Source organism: Arachis ipaensis, chromosome B6 (genome assembly GCF_059453495.1).
Source record: "Arachis ipaensis isolate K30076 ecotype BB chromosome B6, ASM5945349v1, whole genome shotgun sequence".
Taxonomy (NCBI): domain Eukaryota; kingdom Viridiplantae; phylum Streptophyta; class Magnoliopsida; order Fabales; family Fabaceae; genus Arachis; species Arachis ipaensis.
This window is the reverse complement of record NC_142441.1, coordinates 97201454-97207586: the sequence shown is the minus strand read 5'-3', so window position 1 is coordinate 97207586 and position 6133 is coordinate 97201454.

Sequence of the window (6133 nt, the reverse complement as noted above, 5' to 3'; positions counted from 1 at the left end):
AACAATCTCCGTGGGATCGACCCTTACTCACGTAAGGTTTATTACTTGGACGACCCAATGCACTTGCTGGTTAGTTGTGCGAAGTTGTGATAAAGAGTTGAGATATCAATTGAGCGTACCATGTTGATGGCGTCATTGATGATCACAATTTCGTGCACCAAGTTTTTGGCGCCGTTGCCGGGGATTGTTCGAGTTTGGACAACTGACGGTTCATCTTGTTGCTTAGATTAGGTACTTTTCATTTTTATTTTTTGAAAAAAATTTTCAAAAAAATACAAAAAGATTTTCTATTTTGTTCTTCAGAGTTTTTAAGAATGAATTCTAGAGTTTCATGATAATTTGTTTAAGTCTGGCTGGCTGAGAAGCCATGTCTAATCTTTTGGACCGAGGTTTCAACTTATCATCACAAGAGCTTGTTGATTTCTATCAATTTTGCTGTTTAGAGCAATGATCTGCTAAAGCTTGGCTGGCCATTGGCCATGTCTAGTGTTTTGGACCGAAGCTTTCTTTGAAAGCTTGGCTGGCTAGTAAGCCATGTCTAATTCCTGGATCGGAGTTTTAGACTAGCATTGCAATGATTCCTGTAATTCTCATTAAGAATTTTGAACCCTTATTTTTTCTTTTCCACTCAATTTTCGAAAAAAAAAGCACAAAAAAAAATTTGTAAAATCATAAAATCAAAAATATTTTATGCTTCTTGTTTGAGTCTAGTGTCTCATTTTAAGTTTGGTGTCAATTGCATGTCTTTATTCTTCTAATTTTCGAAAGTTACATGCATTATGTTCTTCATTGATCTTCAAGAAGTTCTTGATGATTTCCTTGCTCTGATCTTTAAATTCTCTTGTCTTGTGTGTTTTGTTGTTTTTCACATGCATTTTCATATTGTTATAGTCCTTAGTATACAAACTTCTAAGTTTGGTGTCTTGCATGCATTGTTTATTTGAATTTAGTTTTCATGTTTAGTTGTATTTTGATCATTTCTCATCATTAAAAATTCAAAAATTTTTTCAAAAATTGTGTCTTTTCAAGTCAATAATACAAAGAATTGAAGATTCAGAACATACAGCAGAGGAATCACACAGAAAAAGTTGGGCGTTCAAAACGCCCAGTGAAGAAGGAAAACTGGCGTTTAAACGCCAGCCAAGGTACCTGGCTGGGCGTTTAACGCCCAAAAGGGTAGCATTTTGGGCGTTAAACGCCAGAATGGATACCATTCTGGGCGTTTAACGCCAGGATGACACAAGAGGGAAGATTTTGTTTTTAATGCACATTTTTTTCAAGTTTTCATAATTTTTCAAAATCAAATCTTTTTCAAATCATATCTTTTCAATCATATATTTTCAAAATCAATTTCTTTCCATTTTCAAAAATACTTGCTAACAATTAATGATTTGATTCAAAACTTTCAAGTGTGTTGCCTTTTCTGTTAAGAAAGGTTTAATGTCTGAATCATATCTTTTAAATTTCTTGTTAGCCAAGTCATTAATTTTAAAAATCAAATCTTTTTTTTAAATTGTTTTTCAATCATATCTTTTCAATCATATCTTTTTAAAACCACACCTTTTCAATCATATCTTCTTAATCACATCTTTTTCAAAATAGTTTTCAATCATATCTTTTTGATTTCTAATTTCAAAAATCTTTTTTTCAAAAATCACTTTATTTCTTTCCCAACTTCAAATTTCGAAAATCATTCATCAAGTTTTCAAAATTTTCTTTTAATTATTTCAAAATCTTTTTAATTTATTTTCGAAAATTCTTCCCCTCTTCTCACATCCTTCTATTTAAGGACTAACACTCCTCCACTATCAATAATTCGAACTCTATCCCTCTTGATAAGTTCGAATTCTTCTCTTTCTACCTCCTCCTTCTATTCTTCTTTTCCTCTGACACCTCAAGGAATCTCTATACTATGACATAGAGGATTCCATACTTTCTTGTTCTCTTCACTTTCATATGAGCAGGAGCAAAGACAAGAGCATTCTTGTTGAGGCTGACCCGGAACCTGAAAGGACCTTGAAGCGAAAGCTAAGAAAAGCTAAAGCATAACTCGCTGGAGAGGACCTAACAGAAATCTTCAAACTAGAAGAAGATATGGCAGCCGAAAACAACAACAATGCCAACAATGCAAGGAAGGTGCTGGGTGACTTTACTGCACCTACTCCCGACTTCTATGGGAGAAGCATCTCTATCCCTGCCATTGGAGCAAATAACTTTGAGCTTAAGCCTCAATTAGTTTCTCTGATGCAACAGAATTGCAAGTTTCATGGACTTCCATTAGAAGATCCTCATCAGTTTTTAGCTGAATTCTGGCAAATCTGTGACACTGTCAAGGCCAATGGGGTTGACCCTGAGGTCTACAGACTTATGCTATTCCCTTTTGCTGTAAGAGACAGAGCTAGGATATGGTTGGACTCACAACCTAAAGAAAGCCTGAACTCTTGGGAAAAGCTAGTCAATGCCTTCTTGGCAAAGTTCTTTCCACCTCAAAAATTGAGTAAGCTTAGAGTGGAAGTCCAAACCTTCAGACAGAAGGAAGGTGAATCCCTCTATGAAGCTTGGGAAAGATACAAACAATTGATCAGAAAGTATCCTTCTGACATGCTTTCTGAATGGAGCATCATAGGTATCTTCTATGATGGTCTATCTGAACTGTCCAAGATGTCATTGGACAGCTCTGCTGGAGGATCTCTTCATCTGAAGAAGACGCCTGCAGAAGCTCAGGAACTCATTGAAATGGTTGCAAATAACCAATTCATGTACACTTCTGAGAGGAATCCTGTGAATAATGGGACAAGTCAGAAGAAAGGAGTTCTTGAGATTGATACTCTGAATGCCATATTGGCTCAGAACAAAATATTGACTCAGCAAGTCAATATGATTTCTCAAAGTCTGTCTGGAATGCAAGCTGCACCAGGCAGTACTAAGGACGCTTCATCTGAAGAAGAAGCCTATGATCCTGAGAACCCATCAATGAAAGAGGTGAATTATATGGGTGAACCCTATGGAAACACCTACAATCCTTCATGGAGAAACCATCCAAATCTCTCATGGAAGGACCAACAGAGGCCTCAACAAGGCTTCAACAACAACAATGGTGGAAGAAATAGGTTTAGCAATGGCAAGCCTTTTCCATCATCTTCTCAGCAGCAGACAGAGAACTCTAAGCAGAACTACTCTGACTTAGCAACCATGGTCTCTGATCTAATTAAAACCACTCAGAGTTTTATGACCGAAACAAGGTCCTCCATTAGAAATTTGGAGGCACAAGTGGGTCAGCTGAGCAAGAAAGTTGCTGAACTCCCTCCTAGTACTCTTCCAAGCAATACAGAAGAGAACCCAAAAGGAGAGTGCAAGGCCATAAACACAATCAACATGGCCGAATTTGGAGAGGAGGAAGAGGCAGTGATCACCACTGAGGAAGATCTCAATGGACGTCCACTGGCCTCCAATGAGTTCCCTAATGAGGAACCATGGGAATCTGAGACTCATAATGAGATCATAGAGATTCCATTGGATTTACTTCTGCCATTCATGAGCTCTGAAGAGTATTCTTCCTCTGAAGAGGATGAAGATGTTACTGAAGAGCAAGTTGCTAAGTACCTTGGGGTAATCATGAAGCTAAATGACAAGTTATTTGGTAATGAGACTTGGGAGGATGAACCCCCTTTGCTCACCAAAGAACTGGATGACTTGACTAGGCAGAGACTACCTCAAAAGAGACAGGATCCTGGGAAGTTCTCAATACCTTATACCATAGACACCATGACCTTTGAGAAGGCTTTGTGTGACCTAGGGTCAAGTGTAAACCTCATGCCTCTCTCTGTAATGGAGAAGCTAGGGATCCTTGAGGTACAAGCTGCAAGAATCTCACTAGAGATGGCAGACAATTCAAGAAAACAAGCTTATGGACTTGTAGAGGATGTCTTGGTTAAGGTTGGAGACCACTACATCCCTGCTGATTTTATAGTCCTAGAGACTGGGAAGTGCATGGATGAATCTATCATCCTTGGCAGATCCTTCCTAGCCACAGCAAAAGCTGTGATTGATGTTGACAGAGGAGAATTGATCATTCAAGTGAATAAAGAATCCCTTGTGTTTAAGGCTCAAGGATATCCCTCTGTAACCATGGAGAGGAAGCATGAAGAGCTTCTCTCAAAACAGAGTCAAACAGAGCCCCTGATGCCAAGGCATCTTAGGCTAGTTTCACTAGTATTTTTCTGTTAGTTTTAGTGGTTTTATGCATTTTCTTGAGCTTAAAGTAACCAAGAATGGTTAAAAGAATAACAAAGCAATGAACCATCCAAACAATATGATTTTTGATGCAAATTCCATGAGTTTTAGTTATATTACTTGAATGCTATGAATGGAAGATTTCTCATGAAATTTTGCAAGACTTTGATGCATTTGTTTGGATGATTTCAGGGAAGAAGAGGCTAAGCAAGGAAGCAACAAAATCAATAAAGGAAGCTTGAATATCACATGTGGAGTTTAAGTTCCAGTTTAAGCCTAAACTGGAGCTTAAACGCCAGAATCATGAAGGATAAGAAATGCTGGAATTGAAGTTTAACCTCCAGTTTAACCTTAAACTGGAGGTTAAACGCCAGAATGAAAAGTCTCACCAAAGAAGCATTCCACGTTTAACCTCCAGTTTGACCTCAAACTGGAGGTTAAACGCCAGAATGATAATGCCACTCAGGAAGGAGTTCCACGTTTAACCTCCAGTTTAACCTTAAACTGGAGGTTAAACGCCAGAATGGGAAAAGCACCAGGGAGCCATTTCCACGTTTAAGCTCCAGTTTGACCTCAAACTGGAGCTTAAACGTGTTCGACCAAGTTTTCTCCTCCAGGGTTGCTCTCTCCATTTCCACGTTTAAGCTCCAATTTGACCTCAAACTGGAGCTTAAACGTGTTCGACACCTCCAGGGCTACCCTTCTAAGCTTCCACGTTTAACCTCCAGTTTAACCTTAAACTGGAGGTTAAACGTGTTCGACCTCCAGGATGCCTCCTTCCATTTTCACGTTTAACCTCCAGTTTAACCTTAAACTGGAGGTTAAACGTGTTCGACCTCCAGGGCTGCCCTACCTATATCCACGTTTAAGCTTCAGTTTAACCTTAAACTGAAGCTTAAACGTGTTCGACTACATGACTCTCCAGGGCTGCCTTCTTCCATTTCCACGTTTAAGCTTCAGTTTAACCTTAAACTGAAGCTTAAACGTGCTTCTACAAAAGGCCTCACTGGAAGTGTCTGGCGTTTAAGCTGCAGTTTAAGCTTGAACTGCAACTTAAACGCCACTCCTGAAAAAGGTTTCTGGACCAAAAATATTGTGGTTTAAGTTAGTATTTGAGCACAAACATTAACTTAAACTTATTCTGGTATGAAACCCAATTGAATATCATGGTTTATGGGATTGGGCCTGAAGGATTGATGAGTCTGAAATTTCAATTTATTGAGTCATGTGCCATTATTTGATTATCACTAAGTTGGCTCAATGAATGTTACAGAATTTGGATCAGCAGCCTCATCAAGATTATGGATCATAAACCCAAGGCAAAAGGAAAGCAGGGAGAGGCCTCAAAGCCCAAGAAACACAACGGAAGCTCAATATAGAAAGTGTATAAATAGGATAGAATTTAAGTGAGAAGGGACTTTTACCTTCACTTTTAGCTAGTTTTCATATCTTTGTAATTGAATTCAGAGCTATGACTCACTAAACCCCCTTTCATTGGGTTAGGGAGCTCTATTGTAATTCAATGAATCAATAATAGTTTATCTTCTTCTTCAATCTTTTCTCTTGAATTTTGTTAGAAAGCTTCTCGATCTAATTCCATTGGGTAGTTGTCTTGGGAAAGAAACTACCCATAATTGGAATCCTTCGGAACCTTGGGAAAGGAATGGAGGATTCATGCTAGAGAAGCTTTCTCACAGTGAATTGGATTGGGGTTTGGATGGATATTGTGACATGTAATCCTACCAAATTGTGGTTCATGAAACTGTGTGGTATAATCAGTGATCGAGCATCATCTCTTCTTATGAACATTTAAACCAAGGGATTGGGAATTTGTTCATTTTTAGAGAGAATTGGTGAGCCAAGGGATTGGGATCCAATCATATAAGATTGCCAAGCAAAA